This window comes from Amphiura filiformis, chromosome 2 (genome assembly GCF_039555335.1).
Source record: "Amphiura filiformis chromosome 2, Afil_fr2py, whole genome shotgun sequence".
NCBI lineage: Eukaryota > Metazoa > Echinodermata > Ophiuroidea > Amphilepidida > Amphiuridae > Amphiura > Amphiura filiformis.
The window spans coordinates 25216585-25231594 of NC_092629.1; the positions used below are offsets into that span (position 1 = coordinate 25216585).

General features: G+C 36.6%; 1 protein-coding gene and 1 non-coding gene across 2 annotated transcripts in view; both read left to right on the top strand.

The window, feature by feature from the left end:
- LOC140146019 (oxysterol-binding protein-related protein 9-like) overlaps positions 1 to 15010 on the top strand; it is an 83452-nt gene that overhangs the window by 18877 nt on the left and 49565 nt on the right.
- LOC140146902 (small nucleolar RNA SNORD36) lies at positions 5240 to 5312 on the top strand. Its single transcript, XR_011858343.1, has one exon. It is a non-coding gene; the product is annotated as a small nucleolar RNA SNORD36 (small nucleolar RNA).

Sequence of the window (15010 nt, forward strand, 5' to 3'; positions counted from 1 at the left end):
CTGGCCTTGATCTGGCAGCATGCATGAATGGAAATTGAACCAGTCATATAACATTGCGTATACGTAATACTTCCATTCATTTCTATTGCCAGTTCGAGGCTCTCCGCGGGGGAGTCCACACACGGAACGGTGGAATAGGCAAATTACCTCTAATCAAATTTAGTTACCTTTTGGCCTTTTGATCAAGCTTGTTGTAAAAAACTTGAGCGTACATGTAGCAGATGCCAGATTCCACCAAGCTGCATTTACAGAAATAGAGCATAGACTCTTCTAGAGTCTATGAATAGAGTAATGATTTTTTAAACAAAATGAACATTTTGAGGGGATCATGCAAAAAAGTCTTAAATCTTCAATAGGTGCCCTATAGACATTTGACAATTTCTGCTTTCTATACACTGCGTATGTAAATGTACGGCAGTTATAATACTAGGGCCATGTTGCACTAACCCAGGAAATTTACTGTCATCCTTCATGCATGAGTTGTTTAGGAATATTCATGAGTGATAAAAGTAAATGACATTTTATACAATTGTGCATTAGTATTTCATATTTTTTAGTAAGGTTCAAGCTTTGATATGGTAGTGCAAAATATGGGAGTATTTCAAGCTGTATGGAATGTATACATGGCCTTTAGGCAGTGGCGGCGCTACGTGGGGGTGGATATCCCCCCACTTTTGAGGAAAAAAAAACCCCAAATCACACAAACTTCCACTTTTTGTGGCAATTTTGTGCAAAATTGGTTGATTTTGCCCCCTGAAATTCACTTTTCCCCCCAATGCCCCCTTTCTGCAAAATTCCTGGTGCCACCACTGCCTATATAGGGCTATGATACATTCTTTTCAATTTATGTGAAGAGTTCTGAATTTAGATGCAAAAAGCGATTTGCATTTTTCTTAATTTGAGCTATCTACATGTAGGCAAATAGAACTTGTCAAATATAGAGAACATGATAAGAAAATACATACTCGGCAGTCCACGCTTTTTAATGAGTGCCGGTATGAAATTCTTAAAATTGGTAAAAGCGTGGGATTAAAATAAAAAGCGTGGGGCTTCTTCTTACAGTATATTTTTATTGAATGATAAAATAATCATAGTTCCAAGAAAAATCGCCAAAACCCGCACACCATGTCGCAAGATAACATTCCATTTGATGCAGGCTTGCGCTTGTTTACGAGTGTCCAGCGCAATGTACACAATATAACAATGCCAAAACTCACACATATGCAAATGTCCGATTTTCCATGATGAGTGGTAGTTTTTCTTTACATTGATCGTATATTAATACTTGATTTACTTTGAACCAAATTGCGTGTGACTTATATGTGAATTTATGTGGCTCGCAAAAGCAAAAAGTGGTGGGGGTCAATCATTTTCAATATAAAGGGTGCCTCAGTAAAAAGCGTGGGGGTCAGAATTTTCAGTATAAAGGGTGCCTCAATAAAAAGGGTGGGGTAAAATAAAAAGGGTGGGACTCAAACCCCACTGCCGAGTATGAAATATGTGCTGTTTTTTGACAATAGGGGTCAATTAAAAGCTAGCATTATAGGGCAGATGTTAGTAGCATTAAACTCTTCATATTTATATGTTACCAAGGCAGTGTCCAGGTGTCATTTGGACACCCTGTTTTCAATTTGGACACCCTAAAATTCTGATCTTTATAATGTAGTGAATACACATGTAGGAATTGGACACCCTGATTTTGTAGAATAAGGTATTTTTTACCATTTTTGACACCCTAAATACACCTCTGTGGCTAAATTGCCTTGTATGTTACTGATCTGCAGATCATCTACTGTTTTTGCTTTGCATATTTTTAGGGAAATACCTGGAGTAGTATAAGCCGATTATGATTTTTAAGTTAAAAAATCTTGTGTATTACTTGATCATGTTGATTAGAGTGAAATTGTTCAAAATAATGCATGCATACTGATTACTGGTATGTTGATGCATGTAATGCACAGGTCCCACATGGGGAAGTGCATTATACACATCAACATCTCAGTAACAAAATTCCATGGTTTTTGCTAAATTTTTACAACACAAATGTCTCTTAAAAATGTTGCAAATTTCGAACAATTATAAATGCATCAACCCACAAGAAAAATACAGCTGAGTGGTTTTGCCGTTTCTGCCTATCATGCCAGACGCCACCTGCTTGGAGCCAGAATAATGATAGGGAGCCCTCGTGCTCCATATGAGGGAGATGCAACTTTGAAGTTGATGAATTTTTGAAGGGAGCCCTCATTTTCTTATAACATATTTAAACTATGTGTAATTGTGTACTCTGTTGTTTGCACAGCTATTTTAGGATCAAAAGACAAATTGATAATTTTGATTATTAATCGTAAGGTTTTGTCAGTAGGGCAAAGACTATGAATTTATTTTTTTTCATGTACTCGCACGGACTGACAGGGAGTTTTAAACAGAAAAATTAAAAGAGTTTATTTACATGTAGATATTTATGATTTTCTTAATGATATGGTTAGGCCATCAAAGTGTTACGTGAAATATGATTACCACTATACTATGTGAACTGGATCATGCTTTTGAGTCCTGAATCATGATCGAAATGATCGCAACACAAAGTCTATGACATGTACTATTAATTTCCAAAAAGTGCATGATCCAGTTACCAGGGAGTTAGGCAAAAAAATTGTTTGCTTGCCCTCCAGTGGGATTTTGGGGTGGGTAGGTATATATATATAATATATATATATTTTTTAATGACTCACTACTGTATCTAGGCAATGAACTTTGGTCATTTGGAAAGATGTACATCAATACTTCACTTCAGACCTTCAATACGCAAGATACACCACAGAAATGGATTCAATTAGAACGACTGCATACATACAGGCATAAGACGTTAAGTTTAGTGGAAACATTGATTTAAGAATGGATAGTTAAAAATGTTATGACTTTACAGTAATGATTTTCTTCTTTAAAAGAAAAATGTTGTTCGCCAAATTTAGCTTTGAAATGAAATTCAGATACAGAAAAAGTAATAAAACCATTAAAACTATGAACTAAAAACTAAAAAAAAACTTTTAAAAAAAAGGCAGACCCTGATTTTGGCCAATTGTGGTCAATTTTTGGTCAATTAGAACGACTGCATACATACAGGCATAAGACGTTAAGTTTAGTGGAAACATTGATTTAAGAATGGATAGTTAAAAATGTTATGACTTTACAGTAATGATTTTCTTCTTTAAAAGAAAAATGTTGTTAGCCAAATTTAGCTTTGAAATGAAATTCAGATACAGAAAAAGTAATAAAAACCATTAAAACTATGAACTAAAAACTAAAAAAAAACTTTTAAAAAAAAGGCAGACCCTGATTTTGGCCAATTGTGGGTTGGTCGGTGGAGGGCAAGCAAACAATTTTTTTGGCCTCATGTAACCACTTCACTGGCGAATATCCATAAAACATAAGTGTACCTCCATGCCATTTTGAATGGATATGATTTATGTGTTATCAGTTGTAGTTCAGCAACAAGTCAAAGGACAACCTGATATCACAGAATACACATCACACCACAAACCTGTTCAAATATCATCCCCCATGGAAGAGTTCCATACAAACAAACTTCTTCACTGTTGAAATATTAGTAAGGGTATCATATCCGATTCATAGGAAACAATTTCCATTCAGAATATTGTGCAGTTTACTGAATTTTGCATTCTTATCTGCAAAGATTGAGAGTGCTTAATTTTGTGGTGTTGATAGTCTGCATAATTATTGGAAAAACATAGATCACTTGATCTTAAACATGCTCATCTGGAGGACACAGTTCTTTAACCCCAATATGTTTGTACATGATCGACTGACCTTTGAATATGTTGGGTACAAAAACTCATACTTTGTAAATTGAGGTCAAACTGTGTGATGTGATCATTGAATTGGGGTTATTGAACTGTGGCGTGAGGATTACCGGTAGATCATTCTAGTTCATAGTGGGAGGAAGCCAACTTTGTTGTGGCATGTTTTGTCAAAATTACGCAACTTATCACACTCGTATGTAGCAATGGGCATCAAATGATCCTCTTCAGAGCAACAATTTAACATTGGAAATATTTTCTTGATCGAGGCCATAATGTAATACTCTTCTGGATTTCTTATTGGCTGCAGACCCAATGAAACATCTACATTTTAAAAATGTAATTGGTAAAAATGTTATTCTGAAAACACTTGTGGACAGGTTACTTGTTGATTTACTTTGGTTCAGTTGAAGCAATCAGATAACAACAAACGACCAAATTCGTAGTAAAAATTCATCAGTTCTCGAGTGAGAGGTACTGGCAATACTAGTGGCTAGGATATAAACTTTCTCAACAGCAGCTGGTGATCTAAAGTGATCAGATAACACCAAATTACCAAAATTGTTCGCCCACAGAGTGAGTAGTAAAAGTTCATCAATTCATGTCCGAGCATTACTGGAAGTGGCTGGGATATACTTTCCCAACAGTGGCCAGTATCTTCTTCCCAGACAAAAAACGTGGAGGGAAAGAAAAGGACGATCTATTGAGGAAGCACCACAAAGCTTCTGGATCTTCACCATACCAACAGCCTGGTCTGAACTCTGCTTCATCTTGTGGAGCTGCTACTTCTTCCTCTCCCTTTCCAAACTGTGCATCTTCCATATCTGTAGAGCCGAAACAAGATCAGTGTGTATCCACCAGGGCATCGTCAGATCCAACACATACTGTACCTGGATCAGAGTCAACCATCTCTGGGGAATCAGGATCAGAGAAGTCCATGAGGTGTAGTTTAGGGGACGTTGTACATGTAGATGGTGTTCAGAGTTTTCTTGATGTTAACGTTGAAGATTATGTTGTTGTTTTGAACACGGATGAAGAACTGATGAGGTGGAGACGTGCAAGAAGCTTCTCCAGACCTGTGGAAGGCAGGGTAGGTAACACAACCCTTTAACCTAAAAGGGTGGCCTAATATAGTAAAAGGGAGTCCAAATATGGTAAATGGGTGTCCAAATACATGTATGTATGTAAAAGGGTGCCAACTATGATAAAAGGGTGACCATTTGGTTAAAGGTGGCCAAGTATGGTAAATGGGTGCCCTAATATGCTAGGGTGTCCTAATATGGTAGAACCCTAATATATGCTGGCACAAAAAGTGTTCGTACACTTTTAAACAAAAGCGATTTCTTTAATTATAAAGATTCTAAACCAAAATTATAAAATAAATTAGATGAAGAATTTTGTTCTGTGTATGATACCTCATTTGGCATGATGCAACTTTATTCCCCCGAGTTACCCCAAGTTGAATGAAAAAAGAGCATTTTAAACATGAGCCATCCATATAAATTGGCCTTGAAAAAGAGGTCATTGATACGATACCAAAATGGCCGAAAATGCAACTTGTGTTTGCGGCACATTCCTGTATATGGTACATGTATATATACCCCCCTTGGTGATGAGAAACTAAGGTCTGCACGTTATGTAATGTAGGTCTTCAATGGCAAGTTCCCCTGGGCAGGTTCCATGTGGGATCTACGCATATAGGCTGAATGGGTAGAAAATTTATTCTGCTGTGAGCCGGCTCCTTGTAAATTCTCTTTGTAGCGGTTGCCATGGTAACCCCTCTGATGCAACTTTAAACTCAATGAGCCATTAAAATAGCTTCTATACACCTGTGTGTGCTGATATGTGTATGGTCCCTTGAAAACACTAAATTTCAATACAACGTACCATGTAATCGTCTGCATCACATACTGTTGTATGTCAAAAGGCTGCCTTATGTGATTTTATTTCTTATTGAAATTTTCTATTTTAGCATGCTTGTGTCTTTTATGAATGGACAGGAGATTCTAATATTGTAATAATTTCGGGGTCACCAGGGGTCATCTGAGGTCAAATATATATCTCGCCACAATAATTTATAATAAAAAAAGAATAATCACACAAGGCAGCCTATGAGTAAAATGAATTGATATAATTGAGCTATTTATACCTCATTCATTAATCAAGACCAACTCCTGTATGATAAATTCTATTGGTACATGTAGCAATGTTGGTTTAAAATGTAATATTTATAAAACATAGCAGATCCCATGGTAACCCCTCTAGTAAAACTGTTCCAAGTGAACCGTTTAAAAAAATAGCTTCTATAATGTTATGCTAGCTGCAACTATACTGTGTCTGCTACAAATGTACATGTTAGGGGCTGTGCAATAATTATGAGCCCTGGGGAAGGTCTAATTAGGGGGTGGTGGAAGAATTTTTTGGCCAGCCAAAAAGGGGGAGGGGACAAGCAATTTTTGGCAAGACGAGGGGGTGGCAAGTGATTTTTGGCACACATTCATGAAACTTAGGAAAACAGTACCGAAACACTTATATGTGAATTTATGTGGCTCGCAATATATACATGTAGAAACCATTTTTGTAATCCAAAAATTTTGCCATGGAGGGACAAAGATTTTTGGCAGACCGAGAGGGGGGGGGGGCAAGCAATTTTGGCCATTTTTGGCAGGCCATTTCGAAATTTTATCTTCCAGAGGGCCCATAATTTGGCTATCTTTTAGAATACCCTACCATTTTTTACATTCACAGTGTATGTGTATGGGTCGTTCATAAAAGACCCCATTGAAAATCTACAGTGGTAGGGTATTCTAAAAGAAATCCCATAATTTTTGCACAGCCCCTTTGTCCCTTGAAAAGAAAATTTAATTCTGAACTCATCCTCAAAGTAACCATGGTATGATGCTGCACTTATGAGTGAAATGAATTCTTATAATTGAGCTATTTATAGCTTCATTACTCCAAGAGCCTGCTTCTGACAATTCTCTTGCTGATAGTGTATCCTATGTTAACCCCTTCTGATGAAACTATAACTTAATGAACTGTTAAAGTAGCTTACTATTTATACTAGCGGCACCTGATCTGCTGATGTGTTACGTATTGTCCCTGGGAAAAAAATGAGTACATGATCAAATCAACTATTAAAATGTTTATCGTTGATATTTGAAAAAAAACACTCTAGCTACATGTAGACCGATAAATTCATGTATCATGCTTAAGGGAAGGGGTATGAACGTTTGGACAGTATTTATTGTGGGACATTAGAGCACATCAGACATATCGAATTGCATTCTGAATACGAAGAATGTCCTTCTGATATCAAATAATTTTGATTTTTGAAATTCGCAATGTAATACACATTTTATGGCAAATCATTAAAATTGATATTTTTGATATTTAACAGTACTCGGTAAACTTTATAAATCTGATGATTTATACTTAACGATGTATGTAGGTGGGATGAAAAGCCGACGATCAATTGAAAATTTTGACCTTTCGTATTGAAGATATGGATTTTTCCCAAAAACACCAAATAAAATTGGTCTTTTGGGGAAAAAATCCATATCTTCAATATGAAAGGTCAAAATTTTCAATTGATCGTCAGCTTTTCCTTCCAGCTACATACACTTTAAGAATATATCATTAGATTTATAAAATTTACTTCAAGGACTGTTATATATCAAAAATTTGAAAAATATCAAATTTTTATAATTTGTCATAAAATTTGTATTATATCGTGATTTTCAAAAATGAACATTATTTGATATCAGAAAGACATGCTTCGTATTCAGAATGCAATTCGATACGTCTGAGGTGCTCTCATGTTCCATAAAAAATACTGCCAAAACGCTCATTCCAGATCCCTTAATCCATCCAATTTTATATAAAACTTGGTCACAGAAGCATTGACCTATGCTTAATATGTAAGGTCAAAGGTCATGCTGAGCTCAAGTGTTAAAACTTGCCCAATTGGGCGTAATTGGTGCAAATAATCCTTGATTTGAGGGGAACATGAAAAAATGGAACAGGTCCTCCAAGGTCAAAGGTCATTAATTTTTATAAGTTTGCCCAATTCGTAATTGGTCAGCAGAAACACCTAATTGAGAGTAAGACAGGGTTCGAGGTTTGAGTACGGTTTTACTGCCAAAATGGGGGGAAAATGAAGTTCATGTTATCATAACATTATACATGTTTTCTGGACTAGAATTTTGTGCTGAGTCCATTTCTGAAGTTTTTAATACACAGGCTATCACCATTTTAAAGATATGTAACAAATTCTAAGCGCATGTTGTTTTTACGAAGAATGATATGAAAATGTTAACCAATCCTGGGAGTCTACTTGGAACACAACTGTATTTTTAAAAAGTTGCAGAGCATTATTACTTCAGTTAAAGTTGTTTTGAATCTATAAATATGTTAAACAAACTATAAAGACTGCTTAAACACTGTTCTCATGTATGAAAATGAAATGATGTTGGTACTGAGGCCCTGTATTCCTATATATTTAGTAAACATATAGCGGTCAGGTTTGGTGTCAAGACAATAAATCTATTGATGTCTAAACTCATAAAGAAATTATGTTCTTAAAGTGTTAATGTATAACTGATTACCTTTACACAATCTTAAAATGTTTATACTGAAGCATAGCACTTTATTCACCCCTGACATCAGAAATGGCTTGTTGATAGCGCAACTGAATATTGTGTGATCTAGCGGCACTGGCTGCATCAACTTTATTTTCTGATAAGTGGTTGATGTGATGAGCTGGTACAGAACTAAAGTTCTCTTCACCATACCACTTGACTAATACTTGTTTCAGTTTTCTCAGGATAGAACTTCTCAGATGTTCAGGTACATCAGTTGGGGAAATGACTTTAAATAGCTGGATACCAGAAGCAACCATGCTTTGCCCATACTACATCTCCCGGTGTGAAAGATTCTTCATCATCGGTGGTCATATTATCATCAGATCATCCAGCTCTTAGATCATCCCTTTATAATTACATATTTGAGGGCACAACATGAAAGGCATTGACTGTTCTTCCTGGAATAACTTTTATGGGTGTGACCTTTGGGTTTAAGGGGTTGATACATCAGAAAAATGGCGTGAACCTCAAAATGGGGCAAAATCTGAGTCGTAAAAAAATTATTTTGAAAAAAGTATACATGCCATCATTCCACAAATCTAATCGATTGTGGGGATTGGTAGAGTGCACAATCGATCAACTTTTCAGAGCTGTACCTCCATAAGTTTTTCCGAAATAATTTTTTTTACAATTTGCCATATTTTTTTCACGCTTAGGGGTAGGGGTAACATTTTTACAATTTTCTTCAATTTTTCTTTTTTGAAGGAAGTTAAAATTATTATCAGTGTGTGGCAAATTGAAATATCATTAAAATGAGGGATTAATGAGGTCTCTAGCCCTTTAGATCAAATTTTATGGCTAAAACTAAGATACAAATCTCTCGAAAATGACCTTTTTTGGGCTTCGTTTTTTCACTTTCAAGTTCAACTTTATCCGGGTATGGTATACAAAGTAAGCAATGAAATCAATTAAAAACAGTTTTATTTGAACAAATAAACCATCAGGTAATACAAAATAACAGAGAAAGACAACATTTATCTATATAGTAGAAAATATGAGGGATTAAAAATTAATGGTGAAATTTTTTTTTCACCTAAAACTGGTCATTTTCAGTAAAAAATGGCCATAAATCCATGTTTAACCCAAAAACGACTTAAGATACAGTATTCTAAGTTAGAAAAATTGAAAATTCAGACATTTTTACCTTAGAAATAATATATATGCTCATTTTTAGAAGTATTCTTCACACCTAAATATTTTTTTCACACATTTGGCAGTGAAACCGTACTCAAACCTCGAACCCTGTCGTAATAAATTGTTATGAATGGGTAAGGTCCAGTGCAATGCAGAATCAGAATCAATCGCCTAACATTTGTAGCTCTTGAGCCACAGCAGCTCTGTAGTTGAACTTGGTGGTGATGTTTGCAATGAAGTCTGGATGTACAGTACATGTATAACACATGTGTCACTGCCACTTTCATAAAGGCGCAGGATTGGTCATTGCACAAATAGCCTTCAATTGCAAGAAAGTGTGCAATTTGTATAAATAGCACAAATTGCACAAATAGCCAGTTGCTTAAGCAATTTTCACAAATTGCATAAATAGCCACAGGTGTTGCAATTTGTGGAATTTATGTCAGTAAATTGCACGAATAGCCTACAGTTGCAGGAAAGTGTGCAATTTGTACAAATAGCACAAATAGCAACGTATGTAAGCAATTTTTACAAATTGCATAAATAGCCACAGGTGTTGCAATTTGTGCCATTTATGTCAGTCAATTGCACAAATTGCCTACAGTTGCAAGAAAGTGTGCAATTTGTACAAATAGCCATGCACGTAAGTAATTTTTACAAATTGTAGAAATAGCCACAGGTGTTGCAATTTATGCAATTTATAAAAGCAATGAGGACAATATCTGAGTTGCTTCCAGTAAGTGCTATTTGTGCAATTTGTGCAATTGGTGGAAAGAAAATTTAAGGAAGGAATGATACGTACGAGGATGTTTATAAGCCAAAAAATATCCGTCAACCACCCTAACTACGGTTACACTCAACGTTTCCGGGCTCGCGCTGCGCCATTTCTTTCGAGAACCGCTTTCATATCATCATCATCATCGTCATCGTCATCGTCATCGTCATCCTCCTCCTCCTCCTCCTCCTCCTCCTCCTCCTCCTCATCATCATCATCATCATCATCATCATCATCATCATCATCATCATCATCATCATCATCGAGTCATCATCATCCTAGGCATCATATCGGAGTCGTCATCATCATCCTAGGCATCATCATTATAGTCAAAAGCTGCGTCGGCAGTGTGATGATATTATATACAATTCATCATCCTGAATCTGAGGCATCGACGCAGCTCTGTCCCATTGCTTTCGAGAACCGCCTTATTACAAACCGAGAAAATTTAAGGAAGAATGATACGTCTGAGGATGTTTAGAAAGAAAAAACAAGTCCGAAAACCGCCCTAACACTAACACTAAACTTTTCGGGGCTGCCTTAATCATCATCATCATCATCATCATCATCATCATCATCATCATTATAATTATCATTATCATCATCATCTTCGTCAACATCATCATCATCATCATATTCATCATTATTGGAATCATCATCATCCTAGGCATCTTATCGGAGTCATCATCATCCTAGGCATCATCATTATAGTCAAAAGCAGCTGCGTCAGCAGTGTGATGATATTATATACTGAATCTGAGGCATCGCCGTCTTATCATCATCATGGTCATCATGATAATCCATGTCTATATCATGCGATGCATCGTCATCAACAAAATTTCACGGTTGATTTAGCTCTTATTCCTGCTAAGTAATAGGGTAATTAGACTCCCAAAATAGCGCTGTCCCATTGCTTTCGAGAATGATACGTTTGAGGATGTTTAGAAAGAAAAACAAGTCCGAAAACCACAGTAACTACGGTAACACTCAACTTTTCGGGGCTCCCCTAATTTCAATATCGCTAATAAAATGACACCTTCATTCATTTTGTCATTATGCTTAGGCTTGGTTGGGGGGAATGCTAATACACAAAATTTCCCCGTTGATTTAGCCCTTATTCCAGCTAATAGCGTAATCATCGTCGTCATCATCATTATCATCATCGTCGTCGTCTACATCATCATAATCATAATCATCATCATCATCTTCATCATCATCATCATCATATTCATCATTATCGGAGTCATCATCATATATGCATCATATCGGAGTCATCATCATCCTAGGCATCATCATTATATCCAATCATCCGAGTCATACTTAATTTGAGGCATCGGCATCTTGTCATCCTCATCATCATCATCCTAGGCATCATACGGCAAGTCCGCCGGGCGAAGTTAAGATTTTTACGGCAAGTCCTGCCGGCGAAGTTCAAAATTGCATAAATTGCACAAATTGCTGACGGCTAGAAGGGACTTGGCGATCAATGTCATAATTGCTTATATAGTCGGCACGTTAAAGCCCTTTCCACCAATTGCACAAATTGCACAAATTGCACAAATAGCGATCATTGGAAGCAACTAGGATATGGGAAAAATAATCTAAGTTCAAAATTGCATAAATTGCACAAATTGCTGACGGCTAGAAGGGACTTGGCGATCAATGTCATAATTGCTTATATAGTCGGCACGTTAAAGCCCTTTCCACCAATTGCACAAATTGCACAAATAGCGATCATTGGAAGCAACTAGGATATGAGAAAAATAATCTAAGTTCAAAATTGCATAAATTGCACAAATTGCTGACGGCTAGAAGGGACTTGGCGATCAATGTCATAATTGCTTATATAGTCGGCACGTTAAAGCCCTTTCCACCAATTGCACAAATTGCACAAATAGCGATCATTGGAAGCAACTAGGATATGAGAAAAATAATCTAAGTTCAAAATTGCATAAATTGCACAAATTGCTGACGGCTAGAAGGGACTTGGCGATCAATGTCATAATTGCTTATATAGTCGGCACGTTAAAGCCCTTTCCACCAATTGCACAAATTGCACAAATAGCGATCATTGGAAGCAACTAGGATATGAAAAAAATAATCTAAGTTCAAAATTGCATAAATTGCACAAATTGCTGACGGCTAGAAGGGACTTGGCGATCAATGTCATAATTGCTTATATAGTCGGCACGTTAAAGCCCTTTCCACCAATTGCACAAATTGCACAAATAGCGATCATTGGAAGCAACTAGGATATGAGAAAAATAATCTAAGTTCAAAATTGCATAAATTGCACAAATTGCTGACGGCTAGAAGGGACTTGGCGATCAATGTCATAATTGCTTATATAGTCGGCACGTTAAAGCCCTTTCCACCAATTGCACAAATTGCACAAATAGCGATCATTGGAAGCAACTAGGATATGAGAAAAATAATCTAAGTTCAAAATTGCTTATATGGCCAGTACGTTAAAGCCCTTTGAACCCTTGTCTTTTGCATTTACTTCTAGCTATTTGTGGTATTTGTACAATTTATATATGTGGCGAAATGTAAAATTTCCCTATACCTTAAGTATAGGAAATTTACTAAAACAACCAATCCTGCGCCTTTTGTGATCAAGCTGCATCACCAGATAGAGCTCAATGTTATTTCTTGGACAATAGTTTAATCTTTCAAATCTCTATACATGGCCACTGACGACATAAGCTGCAAATGTAAGTAAATTGCTGTAAACATGCACACTTAAATAACACAGATTATTTCAAAGCATGTAGTAACTCTGAGCTTAGTGGTATTCCATTTGAAATCTATACACCCCCTATGAAAGACATGCCCTTATAATCTTTCAAACACTGGAGTGTGAATTTCAAATGCGGGTGACCTGAATGGGTGACTCCATTTGAAATCTACACTCCCTGTGTGGGAGATTAAGATTATGTCTTCCACAGGGAATGTATGGATTTCAACTGGAATTGTTTTTAAAGCAAATTGGGTTGTCAATTTCTCCAGTTTGCTTGATTGTGGTAGAACTAGCCCGGTTCGCAAACCTTGACACCCAGTGTTCGAATTTAGGAAAAATAAATGGTTGTCCCACGGACAACCAGATTACAATTTCTGGTTGTCCGTCTAAGTTTTTGGTTGTCCGTAGGCCTACAAATGTGACTTTTGGCTAGATTTATGGTTGTCCGCGGACAACCGAATCAGTATTTTTGGTTGTCCGGCAACTTTTTTAGTTGGCCCAGGCAACCGGACAACCAAAATTTCGAACGCTGCCGACACCTCTCGAACAGCAAGCGAAGCGATCAGCGAGCGCAGCAGTTGGAAAATCTTTAGATCACCAATTCACCATACAGGTATCAGAGTACAGCACATGCCCCCCCCCCAAAAAAAAAAATCCTGGCACCACCAATGCTTTAGAGAAGTACAAATTATGTTTTCTACAAAATTGTAAAGCTGTGAAGCGTTTTATGCGAAAAAATAGGTGCTTTTGGAAAAAAGAAACCTGAACACAGGGACTGTTCCTCCACATGCATTTTCAAACTTTTTGAGTTAAGGCCATAACATTCACTGTGATCAACCATAGTTGTTAACCCACGCTTTAGAAAGGGTGGGTTTAAAGGGTCCACAAATTGGAAATTGTCTGGTTAAAATGCGTGTCCAAATATAAAGCATGGTCACTGATAAAAAGCGTGGGTTTTGAAGTCAACAATTGCAATCCCAATGTTTACTGTAATTTCCGATTGAATGGCACTAAATGAGATAAAAAAAATATTGAAATCACATTCTGTTTGGTCATCTAAAACTTCAATATGTAATTCTCTTTGGAATAATTGGATGCAAATCTGCACCTCCTGGACCACCATAAGATGCTTAGAAAGGGTGGGTTTCGGAGTCTTGTTATAAAGAGTATAAAACAGCCCTCGAATTAAGGATCTGATGGGGTGCGGCAACTTTTTTAGGGCAAGTTGCTAATTGCCTTGGATTTTCACTGAAAGGGCAAGGCAGCATGGCAGTTTGTAATATTTTAAGAGGGCATCATGGCAACTGTTGAAAATTTGAGAAGGGCATCAAGGCAATTTCTCAAAAGTGAAGAAAACACACACAAACATAGATAGATGATTTTATAATGAAGGGGCAGGGCTGGGGCACCGACGGCAACTTCATTAGAGGGCACGCGAAGTGACTGCCTTGGGTAAAGGACATATTTTGAGGGCATTACGGCAGTGGGGATGGGCACCCACGGCAAAATGCCATGGGTGCCGTGGGTTAATTCGAGGGCTGGTATAAAATAAAAAGGGTGGGTTTGTATCACCACTGCCAACTCTGTCAACATCTGCCATAATAGATTTAAATTGACACCCTATTTCAAAGTAAATTAATCTGTAATATAATTGATAAAAATTATTGTCATAAATTGTATCGTTTTTGCATCTGAACTAATATTCATTATTTATGGAGTGAGTTTCACACATTGAAAAAATATTTTTACAAAAATCAATAAAACAACACATAGGTTTAATATAATTGATAGCCTCGTTATGTTTTCTTTCTTCAAGTCACAGAGAAATTATAATTTTATGAATGTGCCCTATTTGCAAAATTAATGCAGTATATTATATTTTGAAAATGTTTACCTTGTA